Source organism: Cupressus sempervirens, chromosome 7, assembly GCF_028749045.1.
Source record: "Cupressus sempervirens isolate cs-2001-9-10 chromosome 7, ASM2874904v1, whole genome shotgun sequence".
Lineage (NCBI taxonomy): Eukaryota > Viridiplantae > Streptophyta > Pinopsida > Cupressales > Cupressaceae > Cupressus > Cupressus sempervirens.
In genome coordinates this window covers 219,925,007-219,940,257 of record NC_143124.1, presented here as the reverse complement: position 1 = coordinate 219,940,257, position 15,251 = coordinate 219,925,007, and the positions used below count along the sequence as shown (strand labels likewise).

The 15,251-nt window shown below is 36.8% G+C and overlaps 1 pseudogene across 1 annotated transcript; it reads left to right on the top strand.

Moving 5' to 3' along the window:
- Nucleotides 1–3,872: 3,872 nt before the first annotated feature.
- On the top strand, nucleotides 3,873–9,174 carry LOC149546287 (TMV resistance protein N-like; annotated as a pseudogene). The gene is made up of 6 exons (XR_016353689.1): nucleotides 3,873–4,703; nucleotides 4,849–5,907; nucleotides 6,000–6,359; nucleotides 6,441–6,931; nucleotides 7,644–8,439; nucleotides 8,542–9,174. The product of XR_016353689.1 is annotated as a TMV resistance protein N-like (transcript).
- Nucleotides 9,175–15,251: the final 6,077 nt, after the last annotated feature.

Genomic DNA, 15,251 nt, shown 5'->3' with positions numbered 1-15,251 from the left:
TAACTAGACAATTATTTGGGGATGCTAAGGGATGCTGAGGTCCCTTGGTGGAAGCAAGTTTGGAATAAAGTTTCTTGGTCCAAGTGCAATTTTTTCATGTGGCTAGTGGCTCACAACCGTTGTCTTACCTGGGATAATCTTTGTAAACGTGGATTTTAGGGCCCCTCTTGTTGTGTTTTGTGTGGCAATGGAGAGGAGTCTGTCTCCCATCTGTTCTTCCATTGCTCCTATTCTACTCAGATATGGCACCTTTGGTGGAGCGCTTGGGGTTGTTCTTGTCAGCATGCTTCCTCTTTGCCTGAGTTCTGGGCCCGCTTGGGTAGTGCTCCCTCCAAGTCTTCTTCTCTCCATGCTGCTTGGATTGCTGGCCCATCTTTCATGCTTTGGTATATCTGGTTGGAGAGGAATCGTCACATATTCAAAGATGTTCGGCTTGGTGTTTTGCATCTTTGGTGGAAAATATCACATTCTCTTTAGGAAACTATTCATGTGAAGTGTGAGCTTGATGGGGGTATGGATCCGGTTGATCTTGCTATCTGTAATCGCCTCAATTTTCATCTGTAGGATGGGGCTGCAACTCATAGGTTTCCTTCTATGTCTAGGCAACTTCACCATCAGAGGAAGGGTCAGGTTAACTGGGATGGGCATTGAACTCCTCCTCCCTGTGGAGTTCTGAAAATTAACACTGATGGTTCTTCCCGTGGGAATCTTGGCCCTGCTGGTATTGGCAGAGTGGCTCGTTGTAGTTCTGGGGATGTTAATTTTTTCTTCCCAGTTCATAAGGGTGATTATACTAACAATCTCATGGAAGCTCAGGCTATTTTATATGCTGTGGAACAGTGTTGCTTGCGGGGATGGAGTAAGATTATCTGTGAGTCTGATTCCCAGGTGGTGGTGAACATGCTTTCTTCGCAAGAGCTTGAGGATGTTAGTTGGCAGCTGGCCACTGTTGTTAAGCAGATTATTCTCTTCTCTACCTCTTTTCAGTTCATTAGGTTCACATATATTCGTCGTGAATGGAACAGAACTACTCATTGTTTAGCCAAATGGGCTTCTAGTCATGATCCGGGTTGGAATATTAGGGATAGGAGGCAACTGTCCTTTGAGATGGTGCAAGAATTTGATGATCTTGTTGCTCAGGATCGAGCTCTTTGTTGAGCTTTGCTTGTTGTATTCCTTTCTGTCTTAATAAATTTTTACCCCTCTTTTCCAAAATAAAAATAAAAATAAAAATTAGATTGATATATTTAATAAATAAAATTTTAAATTCAGACATACATAAAAAATTATTTAAAAAAAACTTACAAATGACTGTTAAATTAGAAAAAAAAAAAAAAAAAATTACAATATATATTTTAACAAGTTATTATAGAATTTTTATTTCTTAAATGAAATCATATTTTTTTTAATAATATAATGTTTCTTAATATTATAAGACAATTTTGATTGGAAAATAAAAACTTACTCTATAGCCACTTTAGGTGAATAGTGGAAGCAAAAAATGTTATCTCTGGACGAATTTTGAGATGAGATGCATTTGTTTTTGAAAGTAAGATATTATAGAATTTTAATTTCTTAAATGAAATCATAATTTTTAAAAATATTATAATGTTTCTAAGACAATTTTAATCGAAAAATAAAAACTTACTCAATTTACAATGAATAGGGAAAGTAAAAAATTAATCTCTTAATTTTAAAGCAACGAGATGCATTTATTTCTAAAAGTAGAAAAGTAAAATTTGTTCAGCAAGCCAAATGTACTGTCAGGGCCAGCATTAAAACTTCTAGTAAGCACAGAGTACTGTCAGGCATGATACGGAGGCAGAAGCAGCTCGGTGCAAATAAGTTGCATCGTCGCTGGTGCCCTATTATTCACAGAGCTCGCAAGAAGGACAATAATTTAATGTGGGGAAGTGTAAGCAGAATAAATCGGGTGGAATAGCTAGTAGCCAAAGAATAGGGAAAGTTAACACTTCTAGAAATTTGGGAACTTATAAATTTTCCCATGGTTGTCTACTCTGAAATCTCAATCGGTTGAAAAGGTCCACAACTTTCTCTGTCTATATGTTGAAAGAAGTCAATGTCCATGTAACAAATTTGTTACAACTGAACTCATACTTGGTTGTCAGTTTGTTACTTTTCGATTACTAATGTTTAAATAAACACTATCAGAGCCCTTGTGATTCTTGGGCAGTGTTATCTTTTCGTTGTGTGATTTTGCAATCATTTGCGACAGGCATAAATTTCATTGAGCAACTTTTTTTTGGTAAAGAAATTATTACACAAATTTGGTGATAATTTCTTTTACTAATTTTTTTTTAAGTGCTGAAAATTTTGATTTTTTTTTTTTTCAGAAAAAAGTTGATTAATGGATTCTCTTGGTACTCCTCTACCCTCAATTACCATTGACAGCACTGATTGTTTATTTAAACATTGGTAATGGAAAAGTAACAAACTGACAACATTGACTTCTTCCAACACTATACCACGTGCTTGTTAATTCATCTCAAAACTTTCTCCAGTGAAGAAAATTGCGTGGAATGGCAGGCAAGAAAAATGACAAAATGTGCTGAAATATGAAACGCTGAATGTAGACGTTAGGAGTATTAAATTTCAAATGGCATTTAATTTCAGGGTGAGTTGGTTTAAACGAAGAAGCCCCGATAGTGGGTATTGAAATCTTTGCTTTTCCGAGAAGCCGACATATTTGTTCTCTTTCATCCCGCTTTTCAAAAGTAGTCGACAAGATTAGTATTGTGATGTGAATATCAGGAGAGATGGATTCATGTTGAATCACTACTCATGAAACATGGGTCATCGAGTTTGACTCAAAATCACATAGTTAAATCCTGATATTCACATCACAATTTGACTAGCTGTGGAAATCATCTCCTACGTATCAAGATTAGAAGCCGTCGCATTGACCATTAGAAGCCGTCGCATTGACCATTAGAAGCCGTCGCATTGACCCGAATGCTAAGCTATTTAAAGAAAACTCAAGGTCTAGAAACACATCGTTGGCCCAAGTTGGTAATAGAGGAAAAACTTGTGAGGCGGAAAAGCACATGGATGAAACAAAATGACAAATGGATGCAAAAATGGGATATCAACATCCAAGCTTGCCCGGATAACATTAAAGAAATAAAAAAGTTTGTCAATGAAAAATTTCGCAATATTCTGTGGACAAGACACATAGGGAGGAAAAAATCTTATTACATTAAAGAATTTAATCCCACTTCTAGTCATGATGAAAAGGCCTATATAAGGGCACCTATTAACTGGAAAGCAAAAATGTTGATGGCACAAATTAGAACTAGTTCACATCAACTGCGATGTGAAACTGGTAGATGGCAAGTTCCAAAGGAAGAGTGGGCAGACAGAACATGTTTATTTTGCAATATGGGAACAGTGGAGACAGAGCAACACTTTGTCATGGAATGCTTGGCTTACAACAACATCAGATCTGATTATACAAAAATTCTACAGAACAAGGACTTCAACTATTTATTTGAGGAAGATCAAGTGAAGAGAACAGCGGAGTTGATTATCAAAATTCAGAGAAGAAGAGACAAGTTAACCAAAACTTTGCAACTGACTAGTTTGGCTCCTGACTCGGGAGGGCGATTGCATGGGTCCCATAGACTACTTTAGTCTCGTGGACGTCATTAAAATCTATCATATCATATCATATCAGTATTCTTCACGAATTGTATGTAAATGAAGCTGATATTATAAATGATGACCTTGTAAGCAGTCTTATTCACCGGGTGCATTCATGTTTAAAGTCGGTATCATTTACTGACTGTAATGAATGTTTAGTGCCTGACAACTTTATCACACCTATTTCACGTCCCCATGGTAATTTTCTGAGAAGCTCTCCGCAACTCCTGTCACAGACGACTGCAATCCGGTTCCTCAACAAGGACTTTGCTTGTGTTGGTATATCTCACAAACAATCTTTTTGACATTGTTCAATTCGACTCCATGGCATCTACTTCAGATTCTAACACTGGACGTCAGCCGGAGAATGAGAATACAGATGCCTCTCAAATTCCAGCAGCTCCATCTTTGTCTGCTATTTGCTTAATGGCAAGCCTATTTTCATCCTGCTTTGAATGGTGTTCTCGCTTCTTTACTACAAATCCAGATCAGTCAATTTCCATGCGGGCGTTTACATCCACCACAAGTAGTCCATCACAGAATGAGGTTACAAATGCTTTTCAAGGCATGGCACCAAATCCATCTTCTTCTGGCACAAAAAAGTTGCCCTATGATGTGTTTATCAATCACCGTGGCCCTGACGTGAAAAAAACACTTGCAACAACACTCTATAAAACCCTAAGTAGCATGGGTTTAAGGGTTTTTCTTGATACAGAAGAGCTCGAATTGGGAGACTCCTTGCCTGAAGAAATAGAACCACCAATGCGCGGTGCTTCGCTTCATCTAGCCATATTTTCCAAGAGATACGTCCAATCCCCTTGGTGCTTGGCAGAGCTTTCATTTATGCTCAAAACTGGCACCAAAATTGTACCAATTTTCTACCATATTAATCCTGATGATGTCCGATATGCAAAAGGGGTCCTTGCTGAAGCATTCTACCGGCACGAGAAGAAGCGTAGGCATAAGCCAGATAAGCTCCGGGAGTGGAAGGATGCACGCTAGGAAGTTTCCTATAATATCGGTCACATTGTTAATACCCAAAAGTGAGTACCATGTATTGCTACCGTTTTTTAATTTTTAATGAAATCGCTAAAATTCTTTATCTGTTAAATTTCTAAATGCAACGAGGTCAGTGTTTGAAGGATGTTTGTTTTTGTGTTTGGTTTTGCTGCTGTTGTACATGTCCAGAGACGAAGTGGATCTGGTAAGAAAGATTGTCAATTGTGTTTTGGAAGTAATAAAACATGTCCCTTTTGAGGTTGCTAAACATCCAGTCGGTGTTGATGAAGTTGTAAATGACTTTGAAATGACAACAATTCAATCTGCAGAATACAATCATGGTGTGCAAATTGTCGGGTTGTGGGGTATGGGTGGATCCGGCAAAACCACTCTCGGTAAACATTTTTATAACAAGAAATATAAAACTATGGAAATGCATAGTTTTCTATTTGATGTTAGAGAAGCTGCTGCTAAAGGTGAATTGCATAACAAGCAGAAACAGCTGCTGGAGGACCTCGGTCCGAAAGAGGTAGCAGTAAATAATATAGAAGTGGGGAAAAGTATGATTTCTAGCCTATTAAAATCTGTTCGAGTATTGATAGTAGTGGATGATGTGGACCAATTAGATGCGCTCTTTCCTAAGAGGGACAGTCTTGGACGGGGTAGCTTGATTGTAGTCACAGCAAGGGAACTTGACGTGCTTAGATCCTGGGGTATTTCCACAATTTATAAAATGAAAGCACTGGATCTGCAGTATGCTGAACAGCTTTTTTGTTGGCATGCTTTCTTGCAGCCCTCACCACGTCAAGGGTTTGAGGTTCTAGTAAACAATTTTCTCAAAGTTTGTGATGGATTGCCATTGTTCTTGAAAGTGTTTGGAGCACAATTATATGGTAATTTTAAGAACGATTATTGGAAGAGTCAATTAGATAAGATTTCTAGAATATTACCTGAAAAAATTGTGGAAAGGTTGAAAATAAGTTATGATGCATTAGATTATGAAGAAAAGGAAATATTTTTAGATATTGCATGTTTTTTCATTGGAGAGAAGAAAAATTTGGTCATTAATGTTTGGGATGGATCAGAGTGGAATGGTCTACATGGTTGGGGACAAATTTTTAGTGTCTTGTTGAACTTGATGATACTGATCATATAAGAATGCATGATCACTTGACAGATTTGGGAAGAAAAATAGCAAATGAACAGTCACCTTACAGAATTTGGTCTCCACATCAGATCATTAATGTGGCAGTGAAATGCAAGTAAGATTAATATTTAGTTCTTTTGCTAGCTAGTTTCCTTGTTGTCAGGAATTATAACTGTATTAGATTTTGATTTAGTTTATTGATTTGCAAATGAAAGAGATTTCGCATTGAGGAATAAAATCTACAGCAGGGGGATCCACAAGTGGGTCTGAGGAGTTCCCTCGATGTTCGTCGGCTTGGGATGTCATATTTGATACAAACGGAGGGCTTTGTAGGCTTGCACCCTCCTCGCTTGGACTAATAATTTTTCAGGTTAAAGGAAATTGTCATAATCAAATAATTGCTGATGCAGCAAGAGAGCTGCTGTGGCTTCGGTGCTTTGAAATTGGGCAGAGAAATCTTTGCTCATTAAGTACACTGAAAAATCTGAGAGTATTAGAAGTCTGTGAGAATCGTGATCGTCAATTAGAAGAGCTATGGGAAACTGGAAGCGATGTAAGCATTTACCTTTAAAAGCTTACTGCAAAATTTTTAAAATTGCAATTTTCTGTCCATCTGATTGACAATTTTCTGCAGGCTCCAGTGCAGTTAAGAGGATTGATTATTTCTGGATGTTGCAAGTTGCAGAGGTTTCCAAATTCAATAGATCGTCTCAGTCATTTGAAAGAAGTGGTGGTTGAAAGGGCAAGTTCATTGGAGGGGCTTCCAGAAGAATTTTGCCTTCTTCAATGGCTGGAGCACCTGCAATTAATTTGCTGTGAAAAGCTGACATCACTACCTGACAGTTTAGGCAATTTGAAAAGCCTGCGGCATCAAAATTTAAAGGGATGCCAGGAATTGAATGCCTTGCCACTCTCTTTTAATAACTTAATACTACTGCAGCATCTTGACCTAAACGTATGCCTTAAACTCACCTTAGGATCAGATAGTGTAGAAAGAATGGAAAAGCTTGAGTATGTGAACCTTTGTGGGTGCGAGCAATTGGAAGTGTTGCCCTCAAACATCACAAATCAGGTGTCGCTGACACATCTCAACTTACGTGGTTGCAGCAGCTAAAATCTTGAGGAAGACAAACAACTACATTTTATTTAAGATCTTAATTTCATTCTGCAAATATCTGCCCTGTGATTGCATTCATCATTCACATCTATTCAAGGCAAAGTTAATACATGGATTCTTCGATGCATTATGATGCTGGACAATTGATTCTAGCAGATTATGGTGTTGAACAATTGTTCGTAGCAGATTATGATGTTGAACAATTGTTCGTACCAGATTTCAATGTTACTGAAACAAGCTGTCTTATGAGTAATGAAACGGGTGGGTACAATATTGAGGAATGGAGATTCAAGAATGATAATGACCCAATTGTTGATTTTGCTGAAGAACTGGAAAATTGGTTTGCAGATCAGCTTCAAAGTGATGTTTCGGAAGAGCCCAGGCGAGGCAAAATCAACAATTGGGTCATTATCATTCTTGGATCTCCATTCCTCAATATTGTACCCACCCGTTTCATTACTCATAAGACAGCTTGTTTCAGTAACATTGAAATCTGGTACAAACAATTGTTGAACATCATAGTCTGCTACGAACAATTGTTCAACACCATAATCTGCTAGGATCAATTGTTCAGCATTATAATGCATTGAAGAATCCATATATTAAGTTTGACTTGAATAGATGTGAATGATGAATGCAGTCACAGAAAGATATTTGCAGGATGAAATTAAGATTTCAAACAAAATGTAGTTGTTTGTCTTCTACTTAACCCAATTAGCTGGTGCCTATGAACATTGGTCATCTGAGGAAGTTGCGAGTGATGGAGATAGGGAGTCGGCTATTGACAAGCTTGACTAACTCTTTTGGAGATCTGTCATCTTTGACTGATCTTCGTATTGAAAGCTGTCCCAGGCTGGACTATTTACTGGACTCTCTGAGTTCTCTTCATTCCTTAAAGGATTTCAAGATACTTTTTCCAGGAGTAAAATGTTTACCAATTTCAATGAGGCAACTCAATAATTTACACACACTAGTTATATGCAAGTGCCTAACGAGTGAATTGAATGTCGGGGCAGGGTCTTCACCCTTTACTTTGTCGAAACTCAAGTATATGAGCCTATCGATTATAAAGGTGTCCAAGATTTCTATCTCTCAAGAATGTTGTCCTGTTCTTGAGACACTTGAAATTGCAAGTATTGACAGTCTCACAGAGATAGAAGTTATACCAACTACAGTGAAGGAATTGCATTTGAAAAAATGTAAAAATTTGAAGGACATCAGGGATATTGTTGGTCTTGTAAACATTGTACACCTTGAAATAGAAATGTGTCCTGAGTTGGATGCGCTACCCAGTTTTGAACAATCAGCTTCCCTCAAGGAATTTGTTCTCCAAGGTTGCTACGGGGTCAAGAGAATACATGTTTTAAGAGATTGCAAAGCATTGGAAGAGTTGCGATTGGATACCAGGTGGGAAGTGGAAGGTATAGAGAGTTTACAGCCCCTGGAAAAATTGAAATGTGTGGAGCTCAGAGCAAATAGGAGATCAGCTGTTGAGGTTTGCATTCAAAGCATGCAGGTAATAATGGCTTCTAGGAATTTATAATTCTAGTTATTTTCGTCTTATTGTAATATGGCTGAAAGTTGATGTACGAATCCAGCTAAATTTTGATGTGCACAGAATTCGCAGAAATGGCCTGGAGAAATGTTGATATGTACACGGGCAGTTCATGATGCTTCATCTCTTATAAGCTCTTTCTCCTTTCCGATTGTCTCTCTCATCGATTTTATCAGTGACAATAATATTACCTCCAGAGCAAAATTGGTTCAGGAGCGACTGCCCATTGAGGATGCCGTTATTGTATGTTTTGTTATAAATTGTACTGCTCCAAGGATGGAGTTAAATATGAAATTGCGAATATCCTCCCTGAATAGTCACATGTTTTCAACTGAGGTGGAGGAGGGTAGATGGTTCTGGATAGGCCTCTTCAGACAGCATTTAAGGTATCATGCAATTGAGAAGTACTATGTAAATACATTTTCAGTCCAAGGGGAAGTGGAGAAAAGATTGCTTGTGGTGGGAGAAGAGCAGCCATTAATGCAGATATTTCACGGTTTATGGACCCTTATAGCAAATTGATATTGTATCAGAACTAAAATTGTTTCGTGGTAGTTTATTGTAAAAAAATGTACACTGTCTATATTCTTCCGTTTGTGTTTTTCTTTTGCAGGTAATGTATACTGTCAGACGTTTCAACTGTCAGAAGCGTGCCCATTTCTATTTGAAGTAGTTTGCCAGAAGAGTGTTGGTTCATTTTAGTCTCAGTTTTGTATTATATCGTCTTCAGATTTTCAATTGTGGATATTTCACTGCCATTTCTTTTATAACCAGGATGAGGGTAATTATCAGATCCTCCTCCAAATTGCTTTTTGAAACAGGTACAAAGTAGGAAAATAGTAAGATTTCAGACTTTAGAAGATTGAAGGAAATTATATAAAGTGCAGATCAGTAACTACAAATTATATTCGGTTATAATGAAATTTTACGTTATCTTTTCCTTAGATTGCAAAGCTCACGGAGAAATGGAATTCTTGTTGGATGTGAAGTCCAACTGTCATGGCTGTTCATTTCACATTCTTCTTATTTGTCTCTTCGTCTTCTCTTGAAGACTAATGTATAAATATAATGGCAAAGCCCTGTGTATGTTAAGCTGCAATGACTGAATAATATATTTGCTCTGCTCTTAGTGTGGATGTAACCACAATTGTGGTGAACCACGATATATCCCGTCTCTTGTCTCTATTTGTGTGTATTCTCAGTTTATCTCTTAGATTAACAATTGGTATTAGAGCCTAGAAGGAATCTGGAAGAACATGCAAGACGATAGTTGCACCAGGCTAGACAAAAAGCCTGTTGAGTTGCATTTGAAAGAAAACCATCAAAGAGGTCCAAAAGCCAGGACCAAAGTTTTATAAAGAGAATTGAGAGTCCGATTATTGTGGAAAATCCTCCCATGGTAATTGTGTGAAGAGAACAGAGGCCAAGTATAAGAATAAGGTTGCCAATAGTATTGTGCTGATTTCTCTATTGGCAGATGATGGTGAAGAATAGCGGCATCCGCTGCGGTATCAACATGAACAACAGCAGCATCGACATCCACATCATGAGAGGCAGCCGATGGATATTATTCGAGCCTTACTAATAATACCGGGTTGTATGGAAATTTTTTTTGACCCGCCTAGCATCTCAGAGGTGACAAAATATGATATGGTGCTGCTCCAGCATAAGATTACAGGTAGCTTGTGTGGGTTTCAGCTCTGCATGGCGAAGACAGAGAGCAGTCTAGACTTAGTTTGGATTAGAAGTATAAAATAAGGAGCACGAGGGTTCATTAGATCTTCCTTAGACAAGGAAATCGAAACTGAGCTTGAGAAGAAGGCAAATGCTTAGGCCTTGCAGCAGATTTAGTCATGATTTATGTTGTTCGTTTCAACTGATAAACACAGTCATTGGGCACTTGAACCTTGAGAAAAGATAATCACATTCATTGAGGGGGCACCTGGACCTTCAGAACACTATATTTGAAGCAGGCAGTCCTGAGATGCTTGAGTGGTTTGAGAGGAGATGTGTAGGTCATGAAATAAGAAGAGGCATAGAAGAAAGAAAAAAAAACACCTTTGAGCCTAAAACGAGATCCGAGAGAGCAGGGAGACTGGGGCAGTGCATAGGCAACAAACAGGTTTTGTGCTCCTTTGTTTAAAACAATTGTTTTTTGGAAAGGCAATATTATTTAACTTTGGTAAAACTACGGCAGGTGCAATCAAAACATCGCCAATGAGATTAGAAAAATGAAAGTAGAGAAAGAAGGCAGAGGATGTGATTTGACATTATCTTTATAGATTGCAGAGCGTCTGTAGCTTCAGGTATCGCTGCTGAGTGTGATGATTGGCATCATTTTTCAGATTTTGTTTTTGATATCATGAGTAGTTTGGTGTCACATTGCAGTGGGAGTTTTAGAAAGATTTTTTGTTGTTGTCATGAGATGGTTTCCTCCATGTGATTGGAGACGTACATGTTATTGTGTCATGGTGAGCTCTTGATTCTAGATTAGAGCATTGACATGATACAGGTTAACATGACAAGTTATGCTCTTTAGAGCATGAGATTCTAATTTGTGGAGATCAAGTTGTCATGTTCCGTTCCCTAGTTATGTAGACGTGCAGTGGGAGTTTTGACAATTGATCTTGGTTAGCGCTCTTGGTATTGAGTACTTTGGCAGATTGGTCACGGAGGTTCTCTTGAAAACTAAGAGGCTTGGGTGAGGCTACATTTCTCTTGGTTTAGAGAACATTTTTTGAGACAGTGTCTCTTTGGAAGTTTCAGCATGAAGTTTGAGGAGTCTACGCCTATGGATGGACGCGAGTTCATTATGGACCTAGTGGAGATTGTTCTTGGAGAAGAGTCATGAGACTTTGTGTATCCTGGAGGAGCATTCTCACTCCCCATGCTTGGTTTATTCGGCAGATTTATCTCCTTATGCATTTAGGAGATGGTTGATATTGTTCCTAATTTTGGAATGTTTGCAGTTTGATCTTCTTGTTTATAAGAGCTTTCATTCATGGTGTTTGGGTGTTGTAAATGCTCTCATATGGGCAGGTTGGAGATCATACTTGACATAGCTGGGCACTTGATGGTGTTGGTAGAAGGATGAGTTATGATTTGCGTTAGTGTTCCTTCCAAGAGTTTTTGAGGTCATCTATTGTTGTTGTACTTCATTGTTTTTTAACAACAATACGTGGTCTTTTCACGAGGACTTGGAAGATGTCATTTTTGCAGCAGGTTGGTTGCAGCTTGCAGGTCATCTCAAGTTAATGCCATGCCTTCTATGTGCTGATTGGAAGATTGAGTCAACTTATAGTTAACATTGCTCATGCAATTTAAATTTCCTTATAATGGTCTTCTAGTTTTTTGCACATCAATGAGTTTTTGGTGTGTTTTGTTGGAAGTTGGTATATTTGGTGAGTTGTATGGGCTGGTTATGTGGTTATAAATCTACTGATATTGTATGGATAGCTGGATGTGATTAGCAATTAGCTGTGGTTGCTATTCCAGCTACGAAGATTGTCTTTCGGCAATTTCTTACCATGGGATTTGGTAAGGGAAAGCATAGTTTAAGTGGGAGGATATTCAGATATGAGGTTGTAGCATGAGTTGAACTTCAAGTGGGGGATTATTGGATGTGAAGTCGAACTGTCATGTGAAGACTAATGTATAAATATAATGGCAAAGCCCTGTGTATGTTAAGCTGCAATGGCTGAATAATATATTTGCTCTGCTCTCAGTGTGGACGTAGCCACAATTGTGGTGAACCACGATATATCCTGTCTCTTGTTTCTATTTGTGTATATTCTCAGTTTATCTCTTAGATTAACGATTCTTTGTCGAACCCATGGGATGGAAATAATGATTTTACTGTTAGAAATTGTGTAAAAATGTGATCCTTCTTTATTTTGATAAAAGATGCTAAGCATGTGAATTTTATATTATAGTAATATATATTGGTTTTGACTATGGAGGGGCCAAAATGCACCTCCATAACCAATTTGTGTTTCCTGTAAACACGCTGCCATGTTTCTACAACTGTTGCTTGTCTCATTTTCCTTTACCTGCGACACATACAGATTGTGGAGAAGTGCTGTCATCACCTGTGAAGTCAGAAAGGGAAATATGGGTAAGATTGCAAAAATTTATAGTTCTAGACTCTGCCTCGAGTAGAAAGAGTCAAAGGAATTTGAGAAATCAGGGATATTGAACAAATTTAATCCCAAAGCATAAGAACACAGATAAATCGCAGAGCAGCTCGTTTTTATCTCGACTCTGTATGAACGGCTTTCCAATTTCTTCACTCCCTAATTTGCTGAAATGCACCCATTAAAAAAATATATAAAGGAAACATTTAGGGTTTGATCAAATTCAATGAAAAAATTAAAAAAGAGCCGCTTCTTGCGCATTGCCTATCCAGGGTTGTAGAGAAATTACGGCAAGAAATACCTGTTTTTCTTCCACACGTTGGCTGCCTGGGCTTTCATGCAACCAATCTTACAGGGCTTTGATTTTAAAATAAAAGTCTTAAAAAACCAGACGATGTATGGAGGTTTTCAGAACAAGTACAGTTAAAGTCATTGTTTTCCTAATTTCTGAATAAATTTTTATTCTTCTCATTTCAACGACTGAAAATTGGAGAAAGTATGCTTTTAAATTTTTATAAAATAAATATTAATAATTAACTATTATGTTTGTGTTCTAAAAGAATGAATTCTTCATTTTTATTAGATAGTTGAAAAATAATCTAAACTATGTTAAAATATTCTACAAATAAAATCTTAGAGATGTATTAAAATCTATCAAAAAAGTTAATTATGTAATCTTTTAAATCATCTTTTATAATGTTTTACTTCAAGAGGTAAAATATTTAAGTTCTAAGTGTTAAATATCTTCTCCCACAAAATGAAACTCCCAATAAAGTAGAACTTTTATCCACTCACTTTAAGAAGACATTCTTATTCTTATATAGTTTAGGGGCCATATATAAGATATCCCATTTTATAGATGTTCTGTCTACAACTAGGATGAAAGTACATTATTAGAAAATTTTCTAACTTAATCACAACTACAACTACTGTAATTATTCAAGTGATCAAATAATTAACCATCTCAGATTTAAAACCGTGTAATATGAATATAAATATGAAGGAAAGAAACATGTCAACAAATAAATTTGAACCAACTTTCATATAAACTTTTAATAATTAATATATATTATTTAATTGTTTAATGCCTCTTGCTACTTGAAAACAATAGCAAGTATGGAGAAGGAAAGAGAAGAGAAGCAATATCCACTAATTTCACATCAACATTAATCCTAATACACAACAGCGTTAAAAGGTAGTGGAAACATGTCTGGTTTCGAAAGCACAAACAGCATAAACAAATTGAGCATCTGATTTGGCAGAGCGCTGCATTTATCACATGCGCATCTGATTTGGCAGAGCGCTGCATTTATCACATGCTTTCCTTTCTAGCAGAAAGGTCAGCCAACTTTCTCCATCCGCTTCATCAAGATCCCAGTTACCAGAAATTTTGATCAAGTGAATTGGATCCAATTCTTCAGTTATTTTAAATGCCTCTTACTCAAACTAGTCAAATAGAGAATCTTGTTTGGGCTAGATTGATAACTTCATAATTCTTTCCAATTCCGTCTATTCCTCTATGCATCAAAAATAACAATTATGATTTTTTTTTTGGTTCAAATGTTCCATATCTACTCTCATCCCAAATTTTCTCACCACATAAACCAAAAACATATAATCCAACACACAGACTAAATTTCAAGCAGGATGTAACATTACTAAAACAAAAGTAATAAAATATTAATCCATCCATAATGTAGACCATTACTTCTACTTCAGTATACTTTCATTCACAAAGCCCTCCATCTATATATGGTATTCATATTGGCTTAGTCGCACATGTTTAGCGGTTGTAAGAATTTGCCGGTTCTCTCTGTCACATTGTCAGATTTTGTTTCATTGTTAGCTACATGCTTTTTATATTTTCAACATCCATGTCCTCTAATCAGCATTTACCACTGGCTCATGTTCTTTGCATGAGTTTTAACAATACATTAACCGAATCACAAAATGCAAACCGTAGTTTTTAATTTCAGTTTAAGAAAATACATTTTATAGCCTTTCAACGTGTTTGGAAAAATGCTACGTAGAAGAAAATGTTTATGGCATGATTATGTATGTATAGAAATACTTAATAAATATTAAATTCTATGTTATTTCTTAAAGCATGTAAAATTGAAGTTTAAGATATAGAGCCAAGATGTCGAGCAATTGTATTTATTCTTCAGCAGTTCTGGTATTTCGGTGGCCATCGATTTTAGGTTGCAGACACTTGACTTCATCTAAAAGTTCCTTGCCGTGTTTGAATAAAATATCCAGGGATATCCAGGTAATGCTTCCTTCGTGGCAAACCATGCTGATTAAATAGTTTTGACATCATTTTACATCATTTTGTTCGAATTATTTAACCAAGACGAAAGTAATTTTAGCTTATATTAGAATACATGTAAAGAATGCCCCTGCAAAACAAATGTCACATCAGCAATCTCCGTAATATGCAGAAAAATCAACGAGGGTCAAAGTATTTTGATTATTGACCAGTCAACATTAGTTGATTTAACTATCATTAACTTAAACAAATGATACATATACTTATTTACTCAAGTTTAAAAGAAATCATAATTTTGTTACTAGATTATCATTACCAGATACTAGTTACCAGATGGTCCAATCATGACAATCAAGTTGAAATGAGCTTTA